Genomic DNA, 12,208 nt, shown 5'->3' on the forward strand with positions numbered 1-12,208 from the left:
ATGGCCGGGCCCCGTGAGACCTCTGTGAGCTGAGCTGTGGGAGGAGCCACCTGCCAGGGTGGGAACTGCGGGGCTGCCTCCCACGAGTCTCCTCGGTGACATCTCTATCTGGAGCACCTGCCAGCCCAGGCGTCGTGAAACCTGCTCAGAGAGGGGGCCCTCCTCCCTGCACCTCGTCCTCCGGAAAGCCCCGCTGGCAAAACCCGAGGGTTTCCTGGCTCCTGGCCTCCTCACGGACATGGACGTGAGCCCCGAAACGGCCCCTCGGTGTGTGGACAGGCCTGGGAAGGGTGAGAGGTCTGGGACCTGTGACACAAGCATGTGATGCATCTCGACCCGCCTCCCTCTGGAGTCGGGGGCAGCCTGTTCTTCCTGCCCCACCACCAGGACAGGCTGCCCATTGCTCCCGACCAAGCAGGTCCCCGGCCAGAAGACAGTGACATCACCTCCTCTTGGGCAAGCTTCATCTGCCAGGGCGGAGTTCCCGCCAGGGAGAGGCTGGCACGTGTCGGGGCACCTGAGCCAGGCAGGCTGCGGGGACAGGGAGGCAGCCACGCAGCCAGGATCCTGAGGTCCCTGTCTCTCGAGTCTCATGAGTTCAGGCCATGGTCCTCTCCTGATGGCCCAGACCCTGGTCTCCACGGTGCAGGAATTCTTGTCTAGGACTCTGCATCCAAAGGTTAGAGTTAGGGTAGCTGAGTCTCAGGAGACGGAGGAAGCCGAGATTTCGCTGGGTGCTTGTTCCTAAGTGCCGGGGTAGGGATGGTGGGGGGTCAGGCAGGTGCCCCCCAAAGGCAGTGGGGCCACCTGGCCTGTGAGGAAACAGCTGTTACCCACACTGACCTTTCTGTTCCCCCAACAAGCCAATCCCTTTCCAACCCAGGGCCTTTGGTTGGGATGAACACTCCTTCCTGAGTTTCATAGACTCCTTCATGGCCTTCGAGGCTTGTGCACGTGGCATCTCCTCAAAGGGACCTTTCCCAGGCACTTGTCCAGGGCTGTCCCCCATCCTCTCTACCCCATCGCCCTAATTTATTATCTTTGTGCCACCTGTCCCATTCTGAAGTTGCCAGATGGACCGCGTGGTTGTTTGTTAACGGCTGGCCCCTGTCTGGCTGTGTCTTGGTCGCAGCTCTCTCCAGCTTGGGTGTGACTGCAGCGGTAAGCATCAGCTCCCCAGTACCCGAGACGCTGAGGCAGGAACGCAATCCCGTTCTCTCCGTGCTCTTGGCATTGAACTGGGGATACCTGGGGGTATTTCTACCAGTAGCCTCACGTGAGTTTGGCCTTTCAAGTGAGCACCTAAGGGAAACTGAGGCAGCTCTCAACTCATTTCTGTCCCCAGCCCCATCTTCCGGACCTGAGCTTGGCCCTCCCTGTTCACAGGTACTTTCTTGACTATCCCGGGACAGGCACCAGGTGGCTGGTGTGCCCCAACGGGCCCTAGTGCCTGGTTGGGGCCGTGTCTCCTGGGGGCCCCTCTGTGTAGTCTGAGGGCTGAGTGAGCTCAAGACCAAGGAGGAGGGAAGGAAGCCAGGAGTGGAGTGAGCTGTGGGAGGCTCCTAGGTTCCCCGGTCAGTGGTTTTCATACCTTATCCTTCTCCAGCCCAAGCCTACAGAAAGCCCGGTGCCCAAACTCACCCTTAGCCTGTACCTGAAGAGCAGCCCAAGGTCTAGATCCGGGGACACTGTCCCAGGGGGAGCTGGAGCCCTACCTGCCTGGCGTGCCCCCTCCCCAAATAGTGGCCCACAGCTGCAGAACAGAATGGTTACCCCTGGTCAGAAATAACAGTCTAGTTTTACAGATGGGGAAGCTGAGGCCTGACGGGAGGGATGGGCCCTGGAAGCGCCACGGGACCTGTGCACGGGCCCCTTCCCCTTGGCCTTGCCATGCCCCGCCCACCATGTATCTCTGCCCGCCAGTTGGGGGCGTCTGTGTGTGGCCCGCCCTTTCCTGGGACACCGGAGCACCCTCAGGGGCAAAGTCGGCCTCTGATGGCCCCTGGGGCTGGCTTTGGCCTTGTCCCACACCCTGGGGGGGGGGGGTAATGCCCCGCGGTGGGGGGTCCCTTTAGCTTTTTGAAGGGGCTGTGAGGAGGGGAGCGTGCTGAGACTCAGTGCCCCTTCCGTGGCTTTTGGGGGACAAAGGCTGTTCCCACCATGGGGAGTAGTGTCCCTGGCAGGCCAGAGAGGAGGCTCTGTGCTGAGCTCAGGGTGGGGCTGACTCACGCAGGTACCTCTCCCAGGGGCCCCGCGGAGTCACTCCCGCAACAGGAGCCTGGCCTCCCTGGGGATCCCACGAGGCAGCCTGGTGGCACGGGGCCCTGTACACGTGCGGGCTGGAGTGGGCCACCTGCCTGCCCGGCTCCCCTGCCTGTGACGAGGCCTGAGCGGAGTCACAGGCACGGGGCTGGGGGCGCTGCCCTCACTCACCGGCAGGCCTTGGCCCTGGGCCTGCTGACTTGGGGTTTCGTCCTGCGTCGGGGCTGGGCCCGCCCTCGGCGGAGGACGTCTGTCTTGGGTGCTCTTGGCATTCACAGAGGAAAATGGGGCAAGCAAGGAGTAACCCCACGCAACACCCAGCTCCCCCCTAGTTGGCTGGTTAAAGAAAGTCGGAGGCCAGGCTTCTAGGGAGAACGGGCGTGGCTCCAGCCCCCACCATCGCCATCGGATGACCAGCTCGGAAGGGGAGGGACTGAGCTGCCTGGCCCTGCCAGCTGTGACCAGCTGTGACCGGAGCCACACCCTTGGGGGTCCTCGGGAGGGGCTCAGGGCCGAGGGAAGTGGAGGGGTGGGGTGTCGGGGGAGGGGAGGGCAAAGGGCCGGCTGGTGGTGGCTGGTGGTGGATTGCTGCGTTCACACCACTAGCTGTCAGGCTTCTTTCCCGAGCCTTGGTTTCACTGACCACACAATGGGTTTGCTGAGCCTGCCCTCCTGGAGCCGCTGTGGAGGCTCGGCGAGTTTACAGAGGGCTTTGTACACTGTCAAGGGCAGCAAAATGGTGAGCTGTTTTATCAGCAGCCCTAGGCAGGTCTGTCATTCCTGAGCTCCTCCGCGTCCCGAGGTGGGGGTGCTTGGCCGCCCTCCCCTGGAGAACCTGTCCCAGCTGAGGCTGACGGCGTCCTCCACCCCAGGTCCAATTTCCAGCTGGGGATCCTCATTCGGAGACAAAGCGTGCCGCTCCTCAGGCCTTGGAGGAGGACACAGTGGTGGGCTCAGGGTCTGCAGCCCAGACATCTGCTTTGGAATCTGCGGTTTGCTATTTCCTGGCTTGGGTAAAGAGAGCGTCCACGGGGGTAGCGTGACCCCAAGGACAGTCAGAGCTCGCGCAAGGGCAGAAGGCCCACCCCATAGAGGGCGGGCCCGGTGGGGGTACCAGAGCCCAAAGGGGTGAAAGGTTGCCCACGTGGGGGAATGGCCCCAAGGGGTGCCAGAACCCGAGAGGGGTGAGGAGGGCACCCCATGTGTGCCCGGGGGGCTGCGCAGGGGGTGAGGTGGGGACAGCCGTGAGAAACAGGTTACATACGAGGGGAGCAGCCAAGTTGGTAAATATGGTAAAGATAAAGGAAGCCAAACTGTGTCAACAGAGAAGGGGGCTGCAGGTCCAGAAAGGAGTTCTCTCCCAGGAGCCCTGTGCGGTCGGACTGCAATTCTAGGTATCTGTGTGCATGCGTGGTTTTCAGTGGGAGAATACAGAAATAAATACAGATTGAAATGGGGGCATAGGGGACCGCCTGGGTGGCTCAGTGGGTTAAGCCTCTGCCTTCGGCTCAGGTCATGATCTCAGGGTTCTGGGATCCAGTCCCATGTTGGGCTCTCTGCTCAGCGGGGAGCCTGCTTCCCCCACCCCCACCCCCACCTCTCTGTCTGCTTGTGATCTCTGTCAAATAAATAAAATCTTAAAAAAAAAAATGTGTGCACAGGGTATTCCTCACGCAGACACACATGTGTGTACATGTGTATACGTGTGTGTGTCTGTACAGATAGATTTCCTGCCCCTGCCCCTGCCCCCTGCTCTGTCTGCTGAGAGGGCCTGGGGGCAGCAACTTCCCACTTGCAGTGAGCACATCTAGCACTCAGATGTTGGCTTCTAGGTACCATTCTCCACTATAGGAACCAGGGTTCTTTGGAGACGTGGCTGATTCTAAGAGAAAGTATACGATCCGACTGGGATATCTTGTGGCAGAAAGCAAGGAAATGCTCAGAGAATGATGGAGACATGCCCCAGTGTGCCCCAGGAACCACCTGAAGGGGGTCACCCCAGGCCCTGGCTATGTCTACGATCACAAACAATGGTGATAATGGATTGTAAGCTGTTGAATACAGTAAGTAGCCATGGGTCCCTCCTGCTATAACTCAGTAAGAGAATCAATTGAAAGTCTGACAAATCACAAAATACTTATTAATATATTGCTTTTGCAAATTAGACAAACACACAAGCGAGTGGAGCCCATTGTGGGGGCTGGGATCCTGGCCTTGGGGGCTCTGTGCGAGCTCATACCCCCTTGTCCCCCGGTGAATTTACCTGTGCTCAGAGAGGTGCAGTGACTTGTCCTGGGTCTCTCAGTTCACAAGGAAGATTTGACCCGAACTCCCAGGAAACTTCCCTCTCCTGTCCTCTCCCCAGGTCGCTTTCTGAATCTTGCCACCATCTCAGAGTGGGCGGGGGCAGGGGAGGGTGGGGCTCTGTCTGGCTTTAAGGTGGGGCAAGTTAGAAACCCCAGGCTTGGCGCTTCCCAATAATCCATGTTCTTGGGCCCTGGGACCCCCCCACCACCAGACACAGACTTTGTGGGTGGGGCCTGGGACTCTGAATTTTCAACAGGGCCCCAGGTGAGGTGGATGCGGTCGCCCCCGTGGGGATACCTGGCTCCCAGATGCTCCCTCCTGCCCCTGTCACCTCTGTGTTTGGCTCCCTGCCAGGCTGGGTCTGGCATTGCGGCTGAGGGCTGAGGTCTGGGTTAACTGCCATGGGCTGAGCGGGCCTCACTCCTCAGGTATGCAATTAGCAGCCCCGAGAACAATGGCCTTGTTTTACTCATTACAGCTTCCAGCTGCCTGGTAATTTGCTGCTGCTTTTACTGCAGTGACAAGCTCTGGCTTGGGAACAGGGGGCAGACCCGTCTCCTTTCATCCTGGCATTCCCAAGCACCTGCTCAGGGGGCTGTGGGAGAGCAGGGGCGATGCCTCACACCGTCTGGGATGGGATAATCTGGGGAGCCTTCCTGGAGGAGGTGGCTGCCAGATGGCCATTGGCAGAATCCAGAAAGGGGCTGGAATTTGGCCCCACACTGGAGATGTAATGGTAGATAGATGGGGACGGGGGCACCACCCATGGCCCGTGGGGCTCCGTCTGTTGGAGGCCAACAAGTAGAGAAACCAGTGCAGTCAGGGGCAAAGGAGGTAGCGGTCAAGAGGGGCCCCAACTCAGTTGAGGTGGGGCTGGGATCAGAGCAGGCCTCCTGGGAAGAGAGGACGTCTCCATTGAGCCCTGAAGGGGGAGAGAAGGTAGTCCCAGAGATGGGGGTGGGAGCAGGCTGGGCAGGTGGCTGGTCTGGGCAGAAGGGACAGCAGTTGTAAAGACCCATGAAGCTGGTGACATAGAAGGGCCTCAGTGGCCATGCTGAAGGGTTGGACCCCAGCTGAAGAGTGACGGGTGGTAGGCTCTGGTTTTCCAGAGCGGGCTTGTAGCACTATTTCCCATCTCTCCTGTTCTTCTTCCAACACGACCTTGACACTTCACGTCCAATGCTGGGTCTCCTACGTCCCCTTCCCTTGAACGTGGGTGGAGCTTTGTACATGGCGGGACTTAGAGTCTGGCACTCTGTGATCTCCAAGGTGAGGTCATAGAAACGCCTTTCCATCTCACCTCTTGGGATACTCACTCTTTGAACCCGGCCATCACGCTGTGAGGAAGCCCAGACGAGTCCACTTGGGACAGACCATGTGTGGGTGTCCGGCCCACAGCACCCCGAGGTCCCACTGACCACCAGCACCAATCAATGGCCAGATGTGTGAACAAAGACTCCTCCAGATGGTTCCCAGGCCCAGCCCTCAAGTCACCCCCGCCTTCCAGCTTCCCCAGCCGAGGCCCCAAACATCATGGAGCAGAACTAAGCCATTCCCAGTGCTGCCCAGTCGGCACTTGACCCACAGACTCAGAGGGCAGTCACGTGGTTGTTTCCTGGCATTGAGTCGTCGGTGCTTTGTTGCTGGGCTCTAGCAACCGGCACAGGTGGCCAAAGGCCACAGGACGCATGCAGGGGGCCGACAGGGTGGGAGGGCTGCTTTGGGAAACTCACCCGATCTGGGGGGTGGGGAGTGGGCTGGCAGGGCTGAGACTGGAGATGCCGGGTCAGGAGGTGGGGGGGCGCTTGGTCGGTGAATGAGAGGAACCTTGAAGCCCCAGCCCCGAGGCCACGTGGGTCTGTCCCACCCTCAGCAGTGTGGAATGCCCGTCCCCCTGTGCCCAGTGACTGGTCAGCCTCTGCCTGCCCATGCCCGGGACCTGACGCTCATAGGCCAGGCATTTCCTTTCCTCTGTCCCTCTGAGTGACGTAGTGTCTGTCTCACGTCGAATGGCAGTCGGCTTCCCTGTAGCATCTCTGTGTCCGACAGGAATTCTGTCCTTGGGATTCCCATGCAGGCCCTCTCTTCCGCTCTGTTCAAGGATGTGACGACAGGAACCCCACAGCTGACCCTTATGTAAGATGAACAGCTCTGGTTGCTCCTCACGTGGCTTTGAGCTGCGGACCCAGGTTCGAGGCCCAGCTCTGCTACTTGTAGAGAACAGGGATTAACAGGAGCACCCACCTCCTCTCCCTGCGTGAGGCTGGCACGGGGGAGTGTGCAGGAAGCACCTGGCACGGGCCCAGGACTCGCGTCAACCCAGACAGTAGGGCCGCACCTGGGTCCTGCCTCCGCTCCTGGCTGTTGAGAAAATCCAGGGGACCTGGGGTAGGAAAATGCTTTACAAACGGAATTGCCGGGGCGGGCAACGCTGTCACTCCTCTATTATTATTCCGAAGCAACTCAGCATTGGCCTCACCTGCTCTTGGGGACCAGGAAGTGGCCAAGGCGGCAGAGGCCATCCTTCAGGGGACACTGGGAGGACAGAAGTGGCCCTGTGCTGGGGGAGACTCTGTGCTTTTCCTGGCTCACCATTTCCCCCTTGGTGTGAAGTCACAGTGGATGGCAGAGCCTTCCTGAAAGGGCCCAGGGTGCTGAGGGTGCCGGGGGGCTGGGAGGGATGGGGTTCACAGTTCCCCCAACTCTCCTTTGTAGTCCAAGACCCCACTCCAACGCCTGACCTTGTCCAGGCTTCCCCAGACGCTACCTGGGCAGGTCCACCAACTTGACCATGTTGACTCAGGGGGCTTGGGCTTCCAGAGGTGGAGGGAACAAGGGGGACTCCTGGGGCCTCTGTAGGAAGGGGTAGGGACTGGAGGGTGAGGGTCCTGCCTCCCCCTCCCTGGCTTCCACCCCAACGTCTCCACTTGGATCTGATTTACATAAGACTTGGGAAAAAATCTTTTTTTCTTTTAAACTAAAACGAGGTTTTAAAAGATCTGTTCGAGTCCACTGAGCCTAGAGAGGGGAATGGATTGCCGAGGTCACTGGCCAAGCAGTGGCAGAAACGCCACCAGAGCCGGACGGAGTAGAGATCAGCTCCCCGCTCCCACCAGCGCACATCTCCCCCATTCTGCATTACAGATGGGGCACTGGGGTGGGAGAGGGTCATCCAAACTAGCCAATCCGTGGGCTCCATTTCTTCTGTCCCAGGGGTTGGCTCAAGGGTGGGCACGTGACCAAAGAAGAACCAATAAGAGCGAACTTCAGGGCTGTGGGGGGTGATGGGGAGGAGCCTCGGGGGCGGGACTGAGCCCCCCATGAGTGGGGCTGGCTCTGCAGTAGCTCCGGGTAGGGGGAAGGTCGGTGGGCCCCTGGTGGGTCCCTGGTGGTTTTCAGAGCAGCTGTATCCAGCCTCGCCTGCAGCTGCCTGACTTTTGGCTTCTTGTTTGGGGCAGATCTTTAGTTCAGCCACCCCATAGCGCAGGTGACAGCATCTTCTTGCGCACGCGGGATATCCTGCTCCTTCCCCTGCAACCGCAGGGTGCTTCCAGGCTCTTGGCACCTTGACTTCTGAGCCTCTCTGGGTTGCTTTCAGCAGCCACCCTCTGAAGGTGCTGGCGGTGGGACCCGGGCAGTCGCCCACACGGGGCTCCTGGCCAAGCCCTTGGAACTGGTGGGGCTGCCTTTCTCCCCAGGGCCACCCCCTTTAGCCCACCCACCGCCCCCAGAGCCCCAACCCCAGGCACTTCAGACCCTGACTCATCCACCCACCTAGGCCTCTGCACCTGAGCTATGAGGAAGATGTCTTTCCAGCCGAATTCCCCGTTCAGCCTCTGGCTGCCCGAGGCACAAGGAAGGCTCAGAAGGGGCTGCCTCCCTGCGGGTCATGACCCGGCTGGGCCGCAGCTGCCTGGAGGTCACCCCGGGGCTCTTCCCACAAATCTCTGCCCCCGTTGAGGGTAGCAGCGGCCATTTATTACCTGCCCACTGGGTGCCAGGCACCTCGCCAGGGACTTTCAAGGCAGTCCTTGGCTTAACGTACACTATCTCCCTGGGGGACTGGCTGTGTGGGCACAGGGACTCAGAGCCAGGCGCCTGGGCTCAAATCCTAGCACTGCCACATGCTAGCTGTGTGGCCTTGGGCGAGTTACTTCCCCTCTCTGTGCCTCCAGGATCCTGCAAAGTTGGGATGCCGTATGACGGACTCTTGCATGAGAAGCTGACTGACCCACATCTAGGGCTTAGAACAGCAGTGCCGGGCCCTTGGCCGGTGCTCTGTAAGGTCCGCGATGGTGAGGATCCCCATGTCACAGATGGCAAAACTGAGGCTCAGAAAGGATGACTAACTTGCCCAGGGCACACTGCTGAGCAAGCCAGGTTTGTGTCATTCCAGAATCAATGACCCATTTTATTGCCACTCGAGTGGCGTTTTATGGCTCTCAGCACATCACCTGAGTGGCTTTCTGCAGCTGGGACCGGCCAGGGCCCTGGGGTTCAACCCGAGGCAAACGTCTAGGGACTCTAGCCCAGCCTTCAATCCCGTCCCATAACTTTAGGGGCTGCCCTGAAGGTTGTCCATACCAGCGCTGTCCAGTGTGGTGGCCTCTCACCACGTGGCCGTGGGGCCCTGGGGCTTGTTGACGTTGAGCTGTGCTCAAAGTGGAAACTGGGTACTGGATTCGGAAGTTATAGTGCAAACAAAGAATGAAAAATCTCCTTCCTGCTTTTTGATATTGACTGTGTGTTGGGCTGATAACATGTGGGATATAGTGGGTTAAATAACATGTATTATTAGAATAAATTCCACCTGTTGATTTTTCCTTCTTTATATGGCCACCAGGACCTCTGTGACTCACGCCGTATTTCCCCCAGACCATGCCGATCTAGACCATTATCCCATTTTACAGATGAGGCAGGGGAGGCTCAGAGGTGTGATTTGCTTAATTTCAGGTTTCCCATGGGCGGGGCTGAGCCTCCAAGTCCCGCCCCCGGGCTGCTTCCAGAGATGGGAAGGGGGCTGCCCCACGTGATAAAGAGACTGACCCCAGAGCTGACTTCTCCAGGCCACTGTGTCTCTGCCTGTCGCTCACCAGCTGCCCCTTCCTCACTTGCACCAACTCCATGCTCATAGCCAAGACCACCACGTCTGTGAATCTCCCCCCCAGCCCCCCGGTGATTTCTGAGAGGCCTCTGCGACCAACCCTGTCTGCTGGAGGCCAACACCGCTGTGCTGTTCTAGACGGAAAACCCATCTCGGCCCCTAAAGACGTCCTGCGATGGAAGCACTATCACCCAACTGACTTGCCTCATTCGGGACTCCAGCTCTGTCTCCTCAAAGTCCTCCTGGTGTCTAACCCATACCCCTCATGCTACAGTGCGGGCCTTTGCCCCCGAGGCTGGCCTCCTAGGGTTTTCTCAAGAACGGGTGTGGTGGGGTCATGAAAGAACCCCATGGAACATTGGAATGGGGGAGCTCCTAGCAGAGGGAGCAGCTGCTCACCTCCCTGATGGTGGCTGCTGGATCCCCCGCTTTCCCTAAGCACTCAACAGGCCTGATCTCTCCCTGGGGTCTCCTGAGCCCTCACCTCTGGGTTCCCAGAGCACATGGTCATCCCATTCCCGGAAGCCACTCGATAGTAATGTCAGGTAGACCAAAGTGGGGGGGGGCATGGACTTTCGAATAATTGACCACAACTCACCATAAAAAATATATTTTTCATTACGATCTGGCATACAGCACACACACACACCTTGTTTATGAAGCAAGCCGTCTCTTACTAGGCGCACTTTTTAAAACTCTTTTCTACCTGCCTCTATTTTTTTTTAATTTTTAATTTTTAATCTTTTTAAACATTTTTTATAAACATATAATATATTTTTATCCCCAGGGGTACAGTTCTGTGAATTGCCAGGTTTATACATTTCACAGCACTCGCCATAGCACATACCCTCCCCAATGTCCATAACCCCACCCCCTTCTCCCAACCCCCCTCCCCCCAGCAACCCTCAGTGTGTTCTGTGAGATTAAGAGTCACTTATGGTTTGTCTCCCTCCCAATCCCATCTTGTTTCATTTATTCTTCTCCTACCCCCTTAACCCCCATGTTGCATCTCTACTTCCTCATATCAGGGAGATCATATGATAGTTGTCTTTCTCCGATTGACTTATTTCACTAAGCATGATACCCTCTAGTTCCATCCAAGTCGTCGCAAATGGCAAGATTTCATTTCTTTTGATGGCTACATAGTATTCCATTGTGTATATATACCACATCTTCTTGATCCATTCATCTGTTGATGGACATCTAGGTTCTTTCCATAGTTTGGCTATTGTGGACATTGCTGCTATAAACATTCTGTGCACGTGCCCCTTCGGATCACTCCTGCCTCTATTTTTTAAATGCTGTTCATAGTCGCCACCTCGATTTCATACCCCACTAATGGGTAACAACCTGCAGATTGAAAAACTCTGGTCTCTGTGGGCCAGAACTCAGGCTCTGGGGACAGAGTTGCCTGTGCTGGTTTCTGTCTGAAAGGGAACACGCTCATCCCGCGTCTGGGACTGTTGTAAGGGCTGGGCAGGAATCTGCGGGTGCGCCTTGCACACAGTAGGAGCACAAGAAGCAGGTGACAGCTGCACCCGCTGCACAGATGTGCCCGTTGGGAGGGTGGGCAGGGTGGGATGTCACCTCTGGGCTATGATTTGGGAAGCCAAGTCTCGATGTCTAGGATGGATGTGGTCAGGTATTACTATTAGATAGTCATTCCTTTGGCTTGAACATTGCCCTGCCCAACTTGAGTCCTTTGATGTGTAAGTACACCTTGTTGGGGAGTAGTAGTTCTCAGGTCCCCATGACTTTGCACAGACTCTCCCAGCCTTGAGGGACAGAGGGAAGGAAAACGGGGGGCACGAATGTGCCTCGAATGTGGGAATGAGAGACCTGAAATGTTCTTTCTGGACACCGGGATATAACGCCTGATCTCTCCTCCTGACTCCCGCCCTGCCAGGCCAGCCAGCCCCTACCCCTCACTGAAGCGACGCTCTGGGGTGTGGATCTGGCTTCACCACACACAAACTGAGTGCTCTTGGGTTGGTCCCTGGTTCCTCCGAGCTCAAGATCCCCCCTCTGTAATCCCGTGCTTGTACTCTTTGCCTCACGGAGTGCAGGTGTCAGGCTTCAAAGAAAGGGTACGTGCAGAGTATCCCACACAGGGGGACACAAGGCATCTGAGTCAGCCCCTCCCAACACATCTCCCTTCCCTACATACTCTCTAAAACCAGCTCTTGGGAAAAAATCTGCCATGGGAAGCAGTGAGTTCCCCATTATTGGAAGTATCCAAAACAAACAAACAAACAAACAAAACCGGAGAACCAACATAGTTGTTCTGGAAGAGGTTAAGATAATCCTGGTTTCTCGCACAGAGTAGGTGCTTTGTACACGGCTGTGGAATAAACAACCGTGATTCTTGTTTTGGGAGGGAACCACACTATGGTGGCCACCATAGAGGAATCCCCAGGAGCTTATAAAGCCTGGATGCCTGGATCGCAACCCTGTGGATTCGGACTTAATCGATTGGTGGGGCCGGCGGAGCGTGTGGGTATTCTGGGGGTCCCACATTTGAGGACAGAACAGCAA

The sequence above is a fragment of the Mustela erminea genome, chromosome 10 (assembly GCF_009829155.1).
Source record: "Mustela erminea isolate mMusErm1 chromosome 10, mMusErm1.Pri, whole genome shotgun sequence".
NCBI classification, from domain to species: domain Eukaryota; kingdom Metazoa; phylum Chordata; class Mammalia; order Carnivora; family Mustelidae; genus Mustela; species Mustela erminea.